Source organism: Pleurodeles waltl, chromosome 6 (genome assembly GCF_031143425.1).
Source record: "Pleurodeles waltl isolate 20211129_DDA chromosome 6, aPleWal1.hap1.20221129, whole genome shotgun sequence".
Taxonomy (NCBI): domain Eukaryota; kingdom Metazoa; phylum Chordata; class Amphibia; order Caudata; family Salamandridae; genus Pleurodeles; species Pleurodeles waltl.
This window is the reverse complement of record NC_090445.1, coordinates 1,309,768,003-1,309,790,024: the sequence shown is the minus strand read 5'-3', so window position 1 is coordinate 1,309,790,024 and position 22,022 is coordinate 1,309,768,003. Positions and strand designations below refer to the sequence as shown.

At 40.1% G+C, this 22,022-nt stretch overlaps 1 protein-coding gene across 3 annotated transcripts in view; it reads left to right on the top strand.

Moving 5' to 3' along the window:
* GRID1 (glutamate ionotropic receptor delta type subunit 1) overlaps positions 1–22,022 on the top strand; it is a 2,731,706-nt gene that overhangs the window by 760,678 nt on the left and 1,949,006 nt on the right. The gene's annotated exons all lie outside the window — the stretch shown is intronic.

Here is a 22,022-nt window from a genome sequence, read left to right as displayed (position 1 = left end):
CATCTATATTTCATATAGATCAGAAGCCCCAAAGTGTCATAGAGCAAAACACTGTGCATATGGTGCAATGACGGGCAGGATACTCCTTGTCATATAAAGACATACATCACAGCATCAGACCATGCAGTAGAGTGTATATGAATCATCATAGGGTAAAACTCATAAATTACTAAATATCACCATAAACATATGAATCAGCAATTATTCCACAAGTACAGGGTTCTGCAAAGTCGGTCCTGGAGAGCCGGGTCCATGCCAGATTTTTAGCATAGCCACATTTAGAAAATGTAGATTTCTGAAACATCCTTTTGCTAAATGTGGATATGCAAAAAATCTGGCATAGACCCGGCTCTCCAGGACCGACTTTGCAGAACCCTGCACTAGTACATGTGTAGCAGCAAGCTTGCACTCAAATTAGGTGTTACAATGTACTCAGGGTTTCAGGTAGGGCACAGGGTAGCTGTGAGCCTACTGGTGGTAATCTGCTTTATCAACACAGGTTGTAGAGCACCGGCGCTCCCATTATCATCCATCTGGAAACATTTTAGTGAATTCCTAAATGCACCAGAACGGGGCCCTCCTGTGAGATCTCACTCCACACAAATATGGCACAGGCATCAAGACCCCCATGGTGCAACTCCTGCGGTTAGGGCACCCACACACAGCAGAGAGTAGTAGAGATCACCTAGTACTCCTGTGACCCGAATCCATAACAGCAGGGTTTGGGGCTGCCGCTCGCGTTCTTCCTGTAATGGGGTGCGGCTGCTGGTTGGGGCCACTGCCCGTGTTCTTCCTACAACTTGGTGTGGCTACTGGTTGTGGCCAACACTCACGCTCTTTTTATAATGCAGTACGGCTGCTGGTCGGGACTGTTCCTGTCTGGTGTCTGGTCTGATCATTCCAGTGTCTTTCCTCCTTACCTCGGTAGTGCCAGCAATCCCAGGGGCCCTGGGTTGCCAGATTATATGATCCTGATATGGGGCTTCTCTTGGGACATAGATGGGCTACCGCTGGGCGGAGAGCTGACATACACCCCTTAGCACAGTGGCTCCTGAACAGCACAAGGCCGCACAGGGGTTTTTCCGCAGAACAGTAGCATTGGAACAAATACACTGATGAAATCATGATGAATCAAAAGATGGCTTGGTTGGCTGGACTCAGAGTCCCACAGCCAATTCTGGGCAGTTCAGTCATAGGAGAACACTTGGGGACACCAAGGGGCAGACAGGCCAGCATATAAGTGCTGACAGTGGGCGATTCCTCCTGGCAGTTCAGCAGTGCCTGGTGACGCACTGTCGAGGAGCAGCTAGCTGGCTGTAGGGCAACAAGCAGAAAAGCAATTCAGTGAGCCCTTTACCCACCCAGCTGGTTGCAGGTAGCAGAGCAACAGCAGAAGAAAAGTTCAGATGAGTCCATTTTGCAAAGTAGCAGTCCTGACAGAGGTTCAGTCCCAGTTCCAAAAGTGATCTAAAAACATGGGGTCAGAGCCCATGTGCTTATACTCAGAAATGACTTTGTCCAAGGGCTGACTTCAAAGGAACCCTTTTAAGTGTAACACACCCCCTTTAAAGCCAGCCCTGGCTCAAGACATCAGTAGGGGATAAATCGGCTCTTTGTGTGAGGACAGAACACAGCCTATACAAATGTCAGTGTGCCTAACCTCCCTCTCTCCCAGCCCAGGAAGGCTATCAGTATGCTGATGGATGCAGATGCCTTTCCTGTCTCTTTCAGAGCCTCCTGCGTTGTGACTGTCTGGAAAGTATGCACAAAATGTAACTGTCACTCAGCCCTGGATGTGGCTGCAAAACACCAGAGTGATAAGCACAGAGAAATGCCCACTTTCTAAAAGTGGAATTTCTAGAATAGTAATGAAAAATCCAACTACACCAGGAAGCAGGATTTTTCACAATCATTCTAAACATACCAAACATACCCATGCTACTTCTTTCAGATCAGAAGTTACCACTTAAAAATGTATAGGGAAATTCCCAATGCTAATCTAAAAAAGGAGCAGCCCTCATAGGAGTGAAAAACCACATAGGCTGTTTGTCCTTAACAAGACATGTAAAAACTAAACGTACATGTCCGACCTTTTAGATTCACAGCACCCTGCCCATAGGGCTACCTACGGCCAACCTTAGGAGTGACAGGGGTACCAATAGGGGAGTTTAGCCCTCGGCAAGTAGTTTGAAATACAAAGCCACTGTGGTAGTAAATTACGCACACAGACCTTTCAGTGGCAGACCTGAGCCAGTTCTGAAAGGATACTTCTGTTCGTTGCTCAATTAGAGCTGCAGGCCCACTAGCAGCATTTAATTTACATGCCCTGGGTATCTAATATACCATTTCACAAAGGACTTAGTTGTAAATTAAATATACCAAACAGGTGTAAGCCAATCATACCAAGTTTTATGTGAGTTAGCACATGCACTTTAGTACTGATTGGCAGTGGTAAAGTGTCCAGAGACCTAAAGTCAACAAAAAGAGGGTCAGAAAAATAGGAGAAGTAAGGTAAAATGTTTGGGGATAACCCTCAAGGAAGGGCCATTTCCAACATTAGTTTTTTTTAGACTATTTGATGAGCTGCTGTGACTAGTTTACCCGTCACTTAGCCTTTCCTTACAGCCACCTGTGAACATGCTGTGTTATTCTGCCCCACTACAAAAATACCTTACCAGAAGGCCTTGAAAGGATTAACATGGACTAATGACAAGGTGAGCTTGTCCACTAACCAGGTGAGGGCCAGCATTTTGGTGTCCCTACAGCGTTGGTGAGTCCTGATTAAGTCTGTCTTCTGAGGATGCCAAGAGGAGCAATAGTAAGAGAGATGTTGCTGACACCGAATTAGAAATTCAGTCCTTCTGATATTATAATGAAAACAAGAGTTTGACAAGAAGGGTCCTTGCTTAAGATCCTCAAATCCATTACTAGAAAATATATAGTGGCATCAATTATTTGGGACCAAGCAATTCTAGTTTGGAACCTTGCTATATGACAACCTAGCACATAACTCGGGTGGGCGGGTGAGAGCCTTTCTGAAATGCTAGAATAGTTTAGTCTGTGGCTTGTGAGGACACAAATGTTGCCCCTTTGTCTTCCAAAAGTAGAAGAGAAAGATATACTACGAAGACAGATTAACTGTTTAATTTAAGCCATGGGCAATTACAAAAAACAGCCTCAGGATATCTTCAAAATTACTAATGAGTGGTGGACAAGTTCACCTATTGCAACAAAGCTAAGAATATGTCTGACATTGGATAAACTTTTCTATCAGTGACCGTTCATAGGACATTTTGTGGTCACAAAGTAATTGCCTGAGACTAACTAGAATGTCACTTTAAACACCTCATATTCTAAGTACTGCTTGGAATTCAACAGTGCGTGTTCCTGCTTGTTTATTCATTAAAAAAAATTGTCACTGTGATCAGCCATCAATTCAATCTCATAGCATTAAGGCATCAACAGACATAACCTGATACCTTTTTCTGCTTGCAAGACCATTGCGCCATCTGTGCGCAACATCTAACCACATGATGTAGCTGTTCCATCATGACAGACCTCTGAAACCTGTGTTCCTTTGCCCTGTGTGCCCTTCATTGTGTTTGCTCAATTATGGATTGTTGTCAATAAGAGGTTGAAAAAAAGGAGAAGCAGTAACAACCTACTGGACATCTCATCTGTATTCGTTTAGCCAGATTGCCTGATTTTAATGTTATGTCAAGAAATCAACTTAACAATCATAAAAGAAAACACAAATTAATAGGTGAAATATGTTTTTCCTTATCTCCGTTCCTGTCTTATTGTTTCTAATGACTGTCCAGATTTTTAACACATTCAAACTATTCATTAATGATAGAAAGCCTGTAAGGAACAATTTAAGGATAGTCAAGTTTCCAACAATGCAATATTGCCATATGTTTTTGAACAATGTAATTTTTTTTCCAAAATTGAAAGACTTAATGGTTTTCAGGCAAATGGCTTATCTTCCTTCAAGATAAGTGGAAAATCAGATTCTGTGTTTTACTCAACCTTGACATCAAAGCAATTTGTCCACATTTTGCGCCCTACATAAAGGTGTCCAACATGGGTCCAGGAGGAACGGATCCATGGCAACATATGCTAATGAGATACATTCACCTGCTTTTAATCTATTTTACAACTCCTATATAGTTATCAATGATCCTAAAAATCAGACATCGATTAACCCCTGGACCTACATTGGATACGCTTACATTAAATAGTGACAGGCATTGGTGCTCAGCCTGCTTATTTTGACTTCAGAATATTGACAATGACTATCTGTGAGTTATATTTAGTGCTTCCAGGTAACAATATTTTGGTATTGTTTGGTCATTCTCAAATGGGACTACATATTCCTGTTCATCCACCTAGAATCCTTCTCACTCCATGCACACATAGATAAAGGATTAATATATTATTGTGTGAGTTTGTTATTGCATAATCAATGCTTCAATTTAGTGATAAATCATAGATCTTTACAGTCAGGCAGTCGTCCTGTGTCCAATAGTGGATTAACGCTCTTCGAAAGTCCACCAGTGCTCTTCCTGATGCCTTCCTCTGATTAAGAGATACATTTCTTTTAAATCAAGAAGTATGTAATCGCTTCTCTTCAGAAGACGAATTGCTTATGTCCGAATGCCCATAGCCTTCAGATATGATACACTGTGAAAATGATTGTAATACAATGAGAAAATATCTGAGGTGTGGGATCACGCGTTGGTTTGGAGAGGGTTATTAGCATTATTTCTGTGTCATTGTTTTCATGGACCTGAATTATAAACACGGGGCAGATTTATTAGCCCCTAGCGGTACCTTGCACCACATTAGTGTCATTTGTTTGACACTAATGTGGCCCCAACAAGGCCAAAATCGCCACATCAAATTTACAAATTGGCACAATGCATGCATTGCGCCACTTTGTAACCCTTTGTGCTACATTATGCCTATGCCAGGCATAATGTATGCAAAGTGAGTGATCCTCCGTTAGGGGCGAAAAAATCTAAAAGATTTCTGTGCCTCATTTTTTTGGGCACTTTTAACGCCTGCTTAGTGAATGCGTTAAAAGGAGTCACACCATTATTTATAACGGGCCTCAATGTATTTTGCAGGATTAGTCTCAACATTTTTTACGCTAATCCTGCAAAACTCAGAACTAGCGTCAAAAATTTGGATGCTAGTTCCCCTAACTACTTATAAATGGTACACACATGGTGGCATTAGGGGTACGTTAAAGGCCGTTAGAAAGGTGGCACTGCACTGGGCGCTGCGTCCCTTTTCTTAAATCAGATCCAGTATATCTTTGCCACTAGAACTTTGCAGGATGAAATCAGAAGAGATCGATTACCGTGCAGTGTGAGCAACTTTTGTCTTTGCTTTGTAATTAAAATATCTTATATTTTACAAAATACATTCCATTGAAATGTTTTAATGGCTCGCATGTTATAATCAGTATATCACCAACATGCCAACAGACCCGATTTAGGGTGGCGACTCCCAACTTTCAAAGACCAAAGTGGCTTTAGTTTAGGTGTCTACCGCCGAAAATTGACTTTGTTTCCATATAAGCCTCTGGGCAGTGCCTAATGTGAGCCAGTAATTACTAGTAGGAGTCACTGGCACTCGTTTGTGGGACAGGCACTTATTTTCCCCCCTCAGACATTTACCGCGTACAGGAGAGGGAAAACAAACAAAACAGAAAGACCGGGAAGGAGAAAGACGGAAAAGCCATCACACGCGGGTGAGATAAAAGGACAGGGTGTGTCTGGCAGTGGATTAAAGAGGTCTGATACGGATTTTATACTATGCAGCTTTAAGCACTGCTTATTGGGAAAATACATTCTCCATTTTTTTTTTTAAATCTCCCATTTCACAGCTTGAAAATGAAGGCATGCTTGATTTCAAAAGTTATTTATTACAGCTGTATATCTGAGCATGAAGAAGACTGTTAAGCTGGAATTGAATGACACAGGGTGGGTAGTTGTAGCATGTGATTTTACATCAGTGACAGCTGTCAGTGAGGTAAGGTGAATCATGGTAGGTTAAAGTGAAGGAGAACGTCTTATGTTCCCTTAAGACTGTTTCTAAGGTGAGTCAAAGTAGCAAGACGTTTGATTTGAAATCATGCATTCTAAAATTGATTGTTAATAAAAGTGGTGAATTGCTGCTATTAGCGGGATGCCCACATTGCGAGACTGGGGATGTTTCACATCCAAACACTAGTGGTTTTAAGCCCAATTTATTATTTAATAAATGTATGTTTGTGGGTAGTAAAGAACTTGGGAAGACACTAGCATGTCAATTTAGTCCAGGAAATATGGGGAAGACTAACTTGTCCTTGCACAAGCTTGATTAAACTAGTCAATGTTGATATAGGATTTCAATAAAGCCTCACCCCCGTTCACTATCCTGTCACACGTAAAGGTTAACAAAGGAAATGTTTAAAGTGAATTTGGTACTGTGTCTAAATATTTTTTAAAGTGATTCCTAGATCTTTCAAAGGTAAAAGGGCCAAAGAATGGGATGGGTCCTCCAAATATTAAGAGTTGTTTTTTGCACATTGAAAAATTGGATCCAATTTTGGCCTAGGAGAGTAGGTTTCCTCTGAAGCTCAGGGCACTCTACTTCAGGAGTTTGCAAAGAAGCTGGGAGGCTGGAGATAACTCTGCAAGTAACACTTGAAACAAAGAACTCAAATGGATTTTATGGCACCAACTAGGTAAACAGAAAAAGATGTCCATTACTTTACTGAACATATAGGAACGGGGAGTCTGGCAATTTTATTAGGACATTGTAGGTTTGTCCAGCGGTGACTAATGCAAATCTCAAGGAGAGGGGTGGGTGGGGGTAATAAACAACTAATTGTTTTTTTAAACATATCTGTTCCCGTCGCCGACTGCCACCTCACTCCTCTGTTCCTCTTTTGGTGTCCCAGCATTCACTGGGACACCAGCACAGGCTCCCCAGCAATCCTGGTGCTGCTCTCGTGCTAAATCTTGCATGAGGGCAGCACCAGGATTGGTTTGGTCAATTTGTTTTGGCACTCAGACAGTGCCCTGGAGCCTGTGCAGTCTGTGTAGCACAGCCGTACTGGAAAAATCTAAATGCACATGTGTGTTTGGCCAGCCTGAGACAGTCAGCCAAACACACGTGAGCACTTAGAAATGCACAGACTCCACTCCCCTTCCCCTCTCCTTCCTCCCATGGTCTGGCCCTGTCCCTCCCTTCACATGCTCCTGGCTGAGCCTGGAGCTGAAAAATAGAACAATAATGATATACTGTTTTGTTTTGCAGCTCCTGGCTTAACCAAGGGGGCGACGCTCTTTCGCCATTGCGAAGCAGCCACCCCTGGGGTTGTCTACCAATGACTGATGGTTTTACCCCTTAAAACAACCTCCATAATCCACTGAAATGGGAGAATTTCCTTGGATCTGAAGAGTAGGATTGGGTTCTGTGTCTTCTGCTCTGACAACTTCCCAATTACACGCCAAAGAATATAAATGTTATGTTAATACAATAAACATTGATTATCTGTCAATAGCTCATGGAGACCTCTTCGGGGTTGTATATTAGTTTCTACAAGCATCCATGTTATGTTCATCTGGCATAGTTTTGATTTTGTTCATGTGCAGCATCTATGAAATGATTATCCTAAGAAACTTCAGGCATTTCAGCTTTTGAAAGCATTTCATTAATGACCTGTCAATAAAATGAAGTGATTGTAGAGAAAAAACACAATACCCACTGTGTCACCCAGAAAAATTTAGTGGACCTAAAGACCTAGAGCCTCATTTACAAGAATCTGACACAACGGCTCTGATGCTTCAGATTTCTTGCGCTGCCCTGCACCCCCCCTAATAATGCCATGAATGTGCTGTATTTACAATAAAGAGCTCCATTGTGCATGTTTTCACAGATGCATCATAAATTCTGATGCATCTATAGCGCTGAAGTCACTCATTGCTGGACTAGTGTAAAAAAAATGCACTACTCCAGTAAAGCAAAGAAGACTCCCATGTTAAAAAGCCCTTCATAAGTTTAAGGCCTGCTTCTGTCGTAGTGAAGTCGCAGAAGAATGCAAAGGAATGTAAATTTCACAGCCCCAGTTCTGCATAGCTTTTTACGTGGGAATCCCTACCTTGCATGCATTATACCTGGCGCAGGTATAAGGTGGTGCAAGGTATTCCAAACTGGCGCATTGCACCAGTTTGAAAATGGGGTGAACTGTAGGGGACTGCTTAGCGCCACTGCTGCATCAAAGAAATTACGCAAGAGTCGAGCAAGGGGCTTGTAAATAAGCTCCTACATATTTAAATCAATAACAGAGAAACATATGTCTAGATCGCATAAACCTCCCTGTGCAAGGCAGTTTTGTACTAGTTCTGAGCAATTTTGCATAAATCCTGGGTATTTATGTAGCAGCAGTTGTGCTGCACACCAGTGTGAAGAAATATTGTCATCAAATGTCCAGTTCAAAATGTCAGTTTTTCCCTGTCAACGTAAGTACTGAACTTATAAATTTATAGCAAGATTAGTGCACAATTGCCCAGAGATAGTGCAAAATTACTTTGCACCTGTGTAATGTACGTGATCTGTTTAGGATTCAATATCACTGTACGATTCTGTGTCTACTTTCGATTGGTCTGTTTGCTGAATGACAAGTAACACAATGTTGAACTCTCCTTTCTTATGAGAGCCAGAGCGCCAAAGCACTTTATCCTTACACTCAGAGACGCATCAGTAATAATCCATTGAAATAATTCAGCAACGTGGTGGCTGATCTGCTCTGCATGATGCACTTATTTTCACAGGGGGTAGAGAGAGGGCAATCTTGGATTAAAGCACATGCCAAATGTCACACTGTTTCAGGGAGTCACTTAGCACGCTGATTAACTACTGTTAATAACCGAGATACTTGTTTTAAAATGAATACAAAGACATACACTTGGCAGCTCAGAATGTAGGTAAGAAGTTATTTTTGTTCACTTTAGTTTGAAAATGTACTGAATTCTCTAGAGAAGTGTTCCCCAACCTTTTGACTTCTGTGGACTCCCACTTTATCATTACTGGAACCCGGGGACCCCCATTGAATCATTATTGGAATCCATCCCCTCCAACCCCCCCCACTCCCAAACAGAGTCATTACTGAAAGCTGGGAATGTAATCAGTTCATATTATTATTATTTTTATAGCAATCACAGACCCCTTGAGGAGCCTTTGTGGACCCCCGGGGGTCCTAAGGCCACAGGCAGGGAACCACTGCACTAGAGTATTCACAATATGTGCTGCGCACTACTGAAACTACTGAAAAATATAGAAATGCACGGAACAGTGCTCTGTCCACTCGTATGATTGGTGGTGCCACACTTACCTTGATCTACAGATATGCACAGCACACTGTTCTCCGTAATATCCCCAAGTCCCGCTCTCAGTGCTGTCCTCCATCTCTAGCCTCTATTTAGATGTGCTCTGCTCTGTTGTCCTCCCATGTCTAGTGTTGGCCAACATATTCCACCAAACCAATGAAACATACAAAATCTGCATTTGGAACAGTTTAGTTGCTGGCTTCGATAAACTTAACAGCCTCTCGAAATTCCATGGATATTTGCAGTTTCCCCTTTTTGGGTACATTTTATGAATGTTTCCCCATTTCATGGTTCAACAAAATGCACACGAAATGTCAAAACATTCACAAACCTTGATTTTACGTGATGACTTTAGTGCTTTTTTGCAGAGCTTGCAGAATAAGAAAATATATATTAATGTAATGGCGGCTTTGTTGCTATGTTCTGCAAAATAAAGAAAAAACACCCAAGTCTACAATGCTCCTGTTGCTCCACGCGATTCCCTGCATCCCTACTCTAAGGTATTTGAAAGTCTCTGTTCCATCCAGACTGGTCAAGTATTCCTCTCTGTTATGTGTTCCCTATTTCCTTCTCACTTCTCGGTCATTTTAGTAAATATATTGCTTGCATCTAGTGGGCCTTTTACCCCCCCCTCCCTGCAATGTCCCTGTAAGGAATGGCTTTATGCATGGTGGGTCGCCCTATCCCCTTTTTTCTAAAGAATTTCCCTGGGGTGTAGATGGTTTTCTATGCCCCCGGGGGTAAAACACAAACCACCATCAATCTCTCTGAAGAAGAAAGAATTATACTACTGGGTTTACGGGGAGCACAGGCCCTTGCTCCATGGATCAGTCACCCTACACACAAATTCCTGGTATCTAGTAGAAGCATCATGCAGGCAATTACATCCCACTGTGATGGGCTGGCACTTTGCAGGGTAAGAGAGGTATCCCTGGGAAACTGAGTTTCTCAGCTTTTCAGTGACACCCCCCTTTCTGGCTCAGTTCCCTGCAAGTGAAGGTATTGGAACTGTTTTCAGTCCCTCTGTGCTCACACGGAAACAGAGAAGCCATTTCCTTGATGCCAGCCCTTCAGCTTAAGTAATTGTGCCACTAGTTCTTTGCTGGACTAACACAACCCCCTGGGCTGAAGTCAGCAAGTCTTATGCTGAGACCCAGGGAGGTGTGATGTGTGGGATTGGAGCAGCATACAACAACTGCTTTTTCAGTGTGAGAAGCTTGGATGTGACCTCCATGTTGATAGTGCACAATTATGTGTGCTATGGATGTAGAGGTCATATTCCTAGTGCGTAAGAAGTTAAAGAACACATAAGATATTGCAGGGACAAAGTATTGTTTCAAAGAAAGTTAACACACCCAACTTGCAATTTTAGTGTATACCTAAACTCACAGAAGTAACCAAAAAACCTGACACAGCTTTATGAACAAAACCAGGTGTTATAACACATGGAGGCTTGCAAAATGAAAGTAATTAATACATGTTTCAGAGTCTACAGTAAGCTCTCACAAATGTTCAATTTTTTACATTTGGTTCATTATTCAACCTCTTCAAAGAGAGATGAGTTTGTGAATGCAGAAACCACAGACACATGCAGTGTTGTCATTCATATTAGGGATTATGAAAGGAGCAATGTCAGAATTACATTATCACTTTATTAAGTATGACCAGGACTAATTTGTAGCGTTGAGAATGATTGGCATTGATAATCTGAGGGAGGGACTGACAGAGACAGACTTGCAAAAAGTGACAGAATATTCTTATAGGGTATCGGTATCAATAAATGCTAGATTTGAATGTAATCTATACAATATTTTGCATCACGCATGCTTGATGCTCAGCAGATTACATAGGATGTTCCCAACAGTAAAGGATTCATGCCTGAGGTGTCAAGCCGCAGAGGAAAACTTGACAGCTATGATGGGGACATGCATGTCTATCTCATTTTTATGATATGAAATACTGGACGTAATTAAAAATTAAACACTTGTCTGGCAAAACAATGACACAAAATCCTAAAACCTGCTGACAGGGAATGATTGTAAGAACAAAAAATACAAAATGAAATGTAAATGTATTGCTATAGATTTACTGCTTGCTAAAAGACAGATAGATGTGGAAATGTAGTGATGCCCACAGATATTAATGTGGAAAAAGGAAATTTCTAAGTGGGCAGAAGCATGGATGAAGACAAACAATCAAGAATAAGATTGGGAGTACATTGATAACAGTGTGGGATTTGGTTTCCTGGCTGAGTGCTGGTGAGGTACAGGACTCCCACATCATTCTACATGCTATTTTAATAATAAATCAGCATGTGGCATTATAAATACTTAGAACTTCATGAAAATTAAAAACCACAAGATTTATAGCCCACTGGATGGATAAAGGTACCACCTGGAGTGTTCTAGACAAACATGAGATATATAACAGTGTATATTTCTCTCAATGCTTAAAAAATTGTAATGAACATATAGTTTCATCAGCAGTTGCTCAAATGTGCTTAGTAAACACATTAGTGACATGTGTCTGATTAAATAATTGTGAGTAATCTAAGGATGTATTAATGTTAACTCAATGTATGTACAATTATGTGTTTCATTTGTGACAAGCACAACAAAAAGTGTGAATAACAAAAAACCTATCTTGGTCAGTAGGTATCCAGGAAAATATAAAGTATAGCCAAGAATTTCCAGCCCTCTAAACAAAATAGTCACACCTAAACATTTATGATAATTTTCCTATTTGGGACCAGAGTATAAGAGAAAAGCTTTGGCCACCTTCTGTACTGGAAAAGCAATAAATGAGGAGAACGTTAAGAGCTAGCATACATCAAATTCAAGCTATTTTGTTATAGCTCTAGATTTATGTGGGGATCAGATAGTAGCCGAGAGATGATCAGTGTGTTTTAAGTTTAGGCTGGCTTCACATGTTAAAATTATTCTCCAAACACACACTATGTTCAAGGAACAAGTGTTTTTAAAAGAACATATTATTTTCTTTGTACAGTACAAATTACTGCAATTGGTCCACTTAGGGGTCAGGCAATTCAGTGATTCATTATATAAATATTATTGTATATATTTTATTTATCTTTTTAATTTTAATGTATGACCTAACACTCTATATTTTGAATAAATATGATGTCCAACACAACAAATTCCATAACTGATAAGATTAAATCTCACATATGTGAAGGTATCCTATCTGGGTATCTATATACTGTCTTCAGTCAGAAAGCTATGTCTAGTGATTTCACAATGATCCACAATTTTGATAAACACATATGACTTTATTCATAAATTCATCTTCAAAATGCAATTTTGCTTGAAGCCAAAGCCAATGAGTTTCCTCACTTTGGAACTTTTTCACGTTTTGTTATAGTAAAACTTCATATCAGTCCCACATTGAGAGCACACCGGCTGTGAAGTGACATTTGAAACTCTGAAAGGGTTCATGACATAACATGATGTAATGCAGACTTAGCTTATGAGGGAACAAATGTTTTCTACTGATATGAAGATTCACTGTAACAAAACATAAGATCAGTAGAGGTTATGGGAAACTAGACATTACCAGTTATTGAGTGTGTTGTGCCTGACGTAAAATATAGAATGCTAGAAATATTTAGAATATTGTAATTTGAGGGTTTCATTGTTTTAGGAAGGCGTTGTAATGTCTGCTCCCCTTTGACTCATTGTCCCTAGAACAGAGGTCTTCAATCTGTCGGGTACGACCTCGGGGGGGTGGATGTGGAGTCCTGGGCAGAGGGTTGTGCATTCCCCCTCACTTTGTCCAATCATTATCATTTTTCAGCTGTACTTTGATTCAGGGAGTCTCCTGAGCTGTGAAACTGAAGCATCACAGACAACTAAAGACACCTTCGTGCCAGGTGCCTGCTTCCTGAATGAAAAGCAAATGTGCACTGCGAGTTGATCTGCAATTGTAAAGGATGCTTGGGAGCCGGTTCTGGCTTTAGTTGACCTAATCACTCAAAGCTTTGTGATGACAAACATTTATTATTTTTGAGTGGTAGTGCAAAGAATTAACAACTGTGCTGTGAAGTGAGTGTGTTTAATTGTAATCTTATTTACATAGTGCTTAATTTACCTGAAGGTGTTGAAGGGACAGCTATTTAAACAAGCATTTACAATGCAACGGGTCTCGCGTTTGCTCAAGTTAGAGCTGATCGCGTTGTAAACTCTTAACCCGACTTTTCACCTATCGAGCAAAAGTGCATTTATGTACATAACCCGAAAAAGTGAAATCAAGTATGTAAAGCGATCGACTTCTGCCAAGCGAGATCGCGCTCATAAATTAGAGAAAAAAAGTCCATGAGCCCGATGGAAAACAGCGAGCCTCGCATGTTTTCTGTACTTGGTCACTGCACTCGAGGAGGGCTAGCCACCGGAAAAGGCATGCCATGTGCGTGCCTTCGACTAATAAAAGCAAGCAGATTTTATTAGGGAAGCCCACGAACCAATAAAAAACACTGACGTGAAGTTGACAGGGCTCCGAGCCCTTTTCTAAATACAAAAGAGTCTCGCTGCGATACGCATGCGCGAGCGCATGTAACGCAGACTCGACCCTAAAAATGGTATTGCAGATGCTCTTGTGCTATTTAAATCTACGTTTTGGAAGCACCGTTTTCTCTTAAACCTTTTTGTAGTGGCCCATCTTATACTTTATGAAATGCAAGTATAAAACGATGCTTTACATATTCACAGTGCTTTCTGTCTGAGGTTGTGACCTGGTGGTGCTAAAATACATGTCACTATTCTCCACTGCACCAACCAAGATTTAATTCTGTTGCTCTCCAGTTACACACAGAACTCTATGGTGAATTAATTAATAGAGGTTTCATAATGCACCAAAGTGCATTTCCCAAAGAGTAACAACTTTCTTTTATTTATTTTTCATTTAAGCTGTTATTTTAAATGTAGCTACCTGACGGTGAAAAACCCTAAAAAACCTTACAGAAAATTTTGGGTCTTATTTATGAGAGGCTTGCTGCCTTTGGAGCATCACTTTTTTTGGTGCTCCAGCGGCACAATCCTCTCGTATCTATAAGGTGACCAAAGCCATCCTGAGTGGCTTTGCATGGCCTCATACATATGGAGTAAGGCAAAGCAGTGCAAGCCGCTCCTTTGCCTTAATCTGCATCAAGGGGGTGTTCCATGGGTGCTGTGGTGGGTGTTCCCACACAATACCCATGGATTTTGATGCTGCTCCAGACTTACAAAATCACATAAACTGTAGCAGTGCCAAAACCTTACCCCTCCCCAGAGCAGGCGTAATGAGGAGAAATGTTTTCATTCCTCCTTGTTTTTTCCTCTTTCGATTTGTGTTGCATTCTGCAGCACATATAAAAAGAGGAAAATGCCTCTCATTATTATTTTTGTGCAGGAAGGTGCCTCTTCCGGCACAAAAACAATCCTGTCTACATTGCCACTAGGCAGCAATTTGTGTGCCAGCACAGGGGTAAAGGACAGGAATCACTGTATTTCATAAGTATGGTCCATTCCTGCCGTTTTATATTGGCGTAGGGCAGTGTAGCCAGAAGATTTGTGGCACTGCCCAAAGCCAATTCATCATAAATTATGACCTTTGCTTTTAGCTTCATATTTGACCACGCCCTCACACTCTCTGTCCTTTGGTTGGCTAAACGCTGTTTAATATTATTTCCTCACCATAAAAATTATTTGCCATGGGAATTGTCGACGTTTATGATTGTCGATGATGAGGAGTACCACGTTCTAGAAATTTTTGTAGTGAAGGGGTTCTTATACTTTAAAAATTTTGAGAGGGTGTCCTGGCATCACAAAGTTTGAAGACTTCTGCCCTAGAGCAATAGGTATTTTCTATTTGAAAGTAATAGTGGCATGTGCGGTGTTCTTAAAGTGCCTCTCAGCCATTATATGTAAATCATTCTTTATGTGATTTTATGTTGTTATTTTATTTTAGATTTTATTTCATCTTATGTTATTATAGTGTTTGTTTCTAAGCTATGTTTTGTATTTTTTTATAAGGCATTGTCTTGCTTAATTTGTTGTTTTTATGATACAAGAATATTTCTTATTAAAGGGGCTTTTGCCACAGAATGCTGAGACTACACAGTGGGTTCTAAATGCTGTGGTTTACAGTAGGCCTGTGCCACTTACCGTTACTTAATGTGGCTTGTGGTTTTCTGATTTCTTGCATTCAAGTGTGTTTTAATGATGTATTAATGACTGAAAAGAAGAAACGGACTTGTGGCACTTTTGATACTTAAATACCTGCAGGGAGCATTTAGGCCCATATTTATACTTTTCTAGCGCTGCATTTGCATAATTTTTTGATACAAAAGCAGCGCAAACTTACAAAATACAGTTGTATTTTGTACGTTTGCGCCGTTTTTGCTTCAAAAAGCGGCGCAAATGAGGGGCTAAAAAAGTATACATATGGGCCTTAGTATTCTTTAGAAGACTGAGAGAGGTAGAGAGAAAATGCGACAAAATTTATTCTGCACTTAGTCATTCAGGCTTATCCATATTTATACTTTTTTAGCGCCGCATATGTGCAGCTTTTTGACGCAAAAACGGCGCAAACTTACAAAATACAATTGTATTTTGCAAGTTTGTGCCGTTTTTGCATCAAAAAATGAGGCAAATGTGGCACTAAAAAAGTATAAATATGGGCCTCAGCATGCAATCAATGGAGAACATTTTGTGAAATAACTACAGGCTTAGTCTCATTAAAGAGTGTGTCTCAGTTACTTATACAAACCTATAAAGGTGCAGTCAAATTAATTTTAATTGAGGCCAAATACACACATGAAAACACATTTTCTTTAAATCTTGATATTTTTAATGAAATCCTTTTGTTCACAATCGCATGATTTCATAGTTCAATCAAAACAGAAATAATCTTTTTTAGCTAAGATGTGTTGAACCTTGTGTTCCAATTTCTCGGAGCTTACAGTTAATTCTAATATACATGCGTATCTGAAATGATCAAATGGTCGACCGTTTATTTCTTATGAGCTTTCAGTAGTGTGGCTTAAGATATGACCCGAGTTTCTGCTGTATGATTTTTATTTTTTTATTTTACTTTATAATTCTTGCTCATTTAGGTTTAATATAAAAAAAATTACAATTTGAATGGGAGTGGCAGGATAATTTCTGGAAACATGATGATGCAAGGCCCACCCTTCACAGCAATATCATGTTTTTAAAACAAATGACCTGTACCACTGACCAAGGTGTAAGTCCCGCATTTAGAACAAATTTAAAAAAATAACATTTTTACTTAACAATTATAGTGAATGTATTAAAATTTTACCAAACTGTCGGCCTGATTGTGTGATTGTAAATGACTGAAGAAAAGGATATCTGTGCTCTGAAAACCACAAGAGGTCGAGGCAAATATTAGAATTATCAGAATCTACTGATCCTGAGTTATACTGGAGGTCATTACTGTATGACAGCACAGAAGGCCTGTTAATAAACATTGAAGAGTAACGGGGATAAAATCATTACCATGATACTCAACACACCCCGACAATGCCAATTCCCACAAATCAACTTGACTATATATTTTGTATATTCTGAATTATGTCAGAGTTTAGGGAGTAGAAAGATGCTCACAATTGCAAACAAAATCAAGACATTGCAGTCTACGATCTGCAATGGTCCCCAGAAATAATATTTTGGAGTATGTAACATAACACACTCCTGGCTGGAGTGGAGAGTCATGTGTTTTATGAAGAGCATATTTATGGCAGTTCCTAGAGCATTGTCAACATCACAAAACAAAATGAAATGATGGACAGAGTGTTGAAACTTTTCAAACACTCACCCCCAGTCACAGATCTGGGTTTAATCCATTGTTATTTTACTCGCCACATCACTCCAGGTTAGACCCAGCCATATGCAAATCAGTCTTGACCCTGTTCCCCATGGGAACAGTCCAGCCCGAACGGCTAGGCCAGGTCCGCCATGGACAGGAAACAAGCATCCTGGTACCGGTTTCAGGGTATCACCCTTCATCAGCCAGGCTAGTTAGAATCCAGTGGCCCAGTGAGCAAGGGACCCATGTCTGGGCATACCCCTGCCACTTAGGGCGCACAAAGCAACATCACAAAACAAAATAAAATGATGGACGGAGTGTTGAAACTTTTCAAACACTCACCCACAGTCACAGATCTGGATTTAATCCATTGTTATTTTGCTCGCCACGTCACCCCAGGTTAGACCCAGCCATATGCAAATCAGTCTTGACCCTGTTCCCCATGGGAACAGTCCAGCCCGAACTGCTAGGCCAGGGCTTCCCTGGACAGGAAACAAGCATCCTGGGACCAGTTTCAGGGTATCACCCTTCATCAGCCAGGTTAGCTTGAATCCAGTGGTGCAGCGAGCAAGGGACCCACGTCAGGGCTTACCCCTACCACTTAGGGCGCACAAAGCAACATCACAAAATAAAATAAAATGTTGGATGGAGTGTTGAAACTTTTCAAACACTCACCCCCAGTCACAGATCTGGGTTTAATCCATCGTGATTGTATGTATTGTTCAGCACTCCGTCCATCATCCTTTTGTGTTGCTAAAGTTGCCCTAAATGGGAAGGGTATGCTGAGACGTGGGTCCCTTGCTCACTGTGCCGCTGGACTCCATCCATCATCCATTTCCGTGGCATACAACATGTCACCAGTATGGGGTTCAGCTTAGATTGGATTACAGAAACAGAATGTGATTAGGGATGACTGAACCGTTTATTATGAAAGCATAATCTGTATAATGGTTATAGGGTTTTGCATATTTTTACGAAATTGTGATTTTTCTTTACATTTTTTTTCACATTAGTATAATTTTAGTATAAATGTTTCACCAAAACTAAAAAAGGATGTGTGCTGAAAGACATTTACTTGTAGAGGGAGTTTCTTGTGAGTATCTCATGTGACTTTAATATGCTAGGTACGTCCTTGCATGCACTTTTCACGCAAGATATCTCACGCATTGTATTTTGTGTCATAAGTTTAATTTTGTATAATTTTCACTAAACAAATCCACAAATTGTGAGGATGGAAATTATGAAATTTCCCTTATCCTTGTCATGATGGGGAGAGGTGATAGAACAGCCATGCGGGGCTATCTGATTATTATTCAGGGCACAGGTAGATGAATTGATCTAACAAAACCGTATTATTTTATATCAAGCACCAAAACCTAGATTTGGTTGCCAGGGTCATAGGCCACCACTTTTAGCACCACTCTCTGAATCATTCAATACCACGAACAGTTCATCTCAGCTCCATGTAAAAGGTTAGAATGACTGCCTAAAATATGCAATGTCGTTTAAAGAAAGGGTGCTAACTGCGTGGCTTTGTTATGGATACTATAAGGCATCTGCAACTAAAGTAAGTTCCTCAGTGAAAACGTCCTGATCCCGTAAAACACACAACGTGCATGTAAAACAGAAGACATTTTAAATGTAATTGTTTCCAGAATATTAACAATAATTGATAAAAGAGGATTAAGAATGTCATCTAAAAAAAGAAACAAAATTAAAAACGTAATCTAGCCACTTAGGTTTTGACACTTATGTAAAAAGGTATATGGAAGTATATGGAAGTAATTAGAGATCGATATGAATAACTCTCTTACCTTCCAAGATATATCTTGTATTTTAGTTGTACTTATTGTTTTCAAGTCATTTTTCTGTGTTTCGCTTGGGCCATCTTTTTAGCTCTCCCAATTTCGCATAAATTGCTTCAGCTATAAGTTTTGTCATGCCAACCAATTTTTGGTTGATTTTCTGGCTCTAAATGGTTTTAGCGTGGCTAGTTACACTAAGATATCTGACGTCATATGACAGAGCTGTCACTGAAGAGAACTGAAGGGAGATAAAACTATATAACTATTTAATTGTGGCATCACATGGTTTCTACATTTGTCCACGGGAAGGATTTTCTGAGATTGAATCCCTCTGAGCTAACTATTAACCTTTGCATGTACTTTATGAAATATTGATTTTTAAAAGCATTGTAAAGTGATCAATCCATACCGCAGGAGTCATCGAGACCTCTATTGCTATCATTTTAAGATTGAAAATCAAATTTAAGGTATGACCTTTAACGCACATTAATCAGTTGAGAAAATTCATGCATGCAAGCCTCATTTAAAAATTAGTTAACTAGAGTGGATTGGGTATCATTCATCCATCCAAATGTTGAAACCATATACAATTAAAATTCCTTAGGAAAGCATTTACTGTCGGACTAAATTTGGAATAATCATTTCCAAATGCCGGTGGGACAATATATTGCAGTCAGTGTAGGTGACCAACAGCTTGGAATAAGTGCTTTAACTGGTAGTGTTTCAGTTTCATGAGGGTGGAAGATACTTATTTTGTGCATACTAATTAGTTCATTCTGAATGAGTACATGTTGTCGCCTTCTTTGTCAGGGTTTTTTTCTGCAGATAACTATGAAAGTAAACGGATATCCCCTCCAGCACAGGGCCCGATGAATCATCCGCCAAACCTCAGATGCATCTATCATATCCCAAGGTAATTCCTCTGTCAGGGAAGGAATTTACAGACTCATCTGACATCTCAATATAACACAGCGAGTAAGCAGTATTCTTTTTCAGCTGTGTGTAGCAGTCATGAACATTTATAATAGTTAATAGTTACCAAATTTAGCACGGATGGGTCATAATACAGAAAATTGGCAGGGCAAATATATTTGCACAATTTGTACTGTTTGTGTTATAGGGAATTGCACGAATGCTATTGGTTCCTCACTTTTAATTGTTAAAAATACAACTTTATTTGAGGCAAATCCATGGTGTTCCATTTGATTAATAGAAAAAACGCTGAAAAATCCTTTTGTTCTAATTTTTTTAAAGTGCTGTTTTTTTACTTCAGTTTCATTTTTTCAATCTGATTGATACTTGTAAAACGATAACTATATATATATACATATATATATTATATATAGATATATGCACATATATATTTATATATATATAGATACACACACACATATGTATATATATATACATATATATATATATATATGTATATATATATATATAATTACTAAAAAAAAAATCCTGTGGTTTTAGAATTTTTCTCATTTTGTCAGAATGCGAGAATGCGACAATCTTTCATTTGAAATCGACGGGTGTAAAATTGTTTTGCTCATAAATACTACATGAGCAGCAAAATGTTGTAGACCGATATTGACCTTCATTTACACCTGTGCAGCGCATATGTAATATGACATCCTCATGCTCTTTCTATGAAACCTTTTGTTCTACATTTGTAACAATGTGTACTAAATTCATCAACAATCACCCATGGCCTTAGAAGTATTCGGAAAAATACACTTGAATATCGAAAGTAAAAGGGATTGATTCAGAATTCAAAAGTGCCCAAATCAAATGGCATATTTCAGTTCCTTTCTGTAACCTGAAGTGAGGTGACAGATCTGAAAGTCAATCTGAGGTATTGTCTCATCAATGAGAAAGAATGCGGTTTCAATTTGACCTACAGATGCAGAAGATGTAAGGTCTAGTTGGATGGGCTCTAGCTGAGCTGTACGTCATTTTTCACAAATATATCATTTGAACTGCTAAAAACAAACCCTTTTGATTGCTTGTCGAGGGGTATGATCAATGTTTTTGTGACTCCTGTGCTGGCTGGTTTTTTTTTGCACTAGAATTCCAGTCTATGATAATTCATGACGTAATTCAAGACTAAGTTGCCACCCTGTGCCATCCAGCTTTAAAAAAGAGCCGGAATCCTTGGATGGGGGAGAACAGCTGGGCCTTGCCGAGATCAGGGACAATGAAATAGGATAATGTGGTCCAGAGTGCTAAATGCGCAGTATCAACACTGCGGCCCTAGGATGGATTCAGGGCTGGCTTTACCCCTGGCGGCACCTTGTGTGACAGTCTTTTTTGGCGCCCCCACCCTATGACCACCTCCTCAGATTCATTCACTACCACCCGCAAAATGTTCCCCTCATCTCTCCATAGCCCCCCCTTTTGCATACATTTATTTTGTTTTAAAGCGCTTGAAAGGCTGACTTTACTAATACACTCAGCTATCCACAGAAAATACAGATCTTTCATGGGAGCCAGCACATTTACTCGCTGTGCTACTTTATGGCAAGTCAAAGCAGATGCTGGACAAAACGCAATCTCTCTACCTAGCAGAAACATTAGTCACATCTTGACATTTTAATTGTTTCCTGAAGGCTGGATGCAAAAGTAACTTTTTAGTAGGTGCTTTTAAATCGCATTTTTTATAAATCATTGCTCAACACGATGCCCCCCTGAGGTCAGCACCCCCCAAACCAGCTCAGCACCATGTACTGCCACCCTAAAGCCGGCCCTAGAAGATTGGTCGGCCTTGTAGGTCATTTAGGAGTTTGCTAACCGCTCTCAATGTGCTTCCCCATAGACTGTTAACAGAGTAATCTGAAAGAACCAGCACTAATGTGTGTTGAGTCACTGATGCATACAGCCATTGACCACCTTTTGTTTCAAAGACAGGAGCTACAGTTTCTGTCAAGCTCCTCATCTTTTGTGTGCAGGAGGGGCCAGGGGATGTTAAGAAACATATTGCACTTCCCTGCAGGGCAGTAATTGTTCTCCA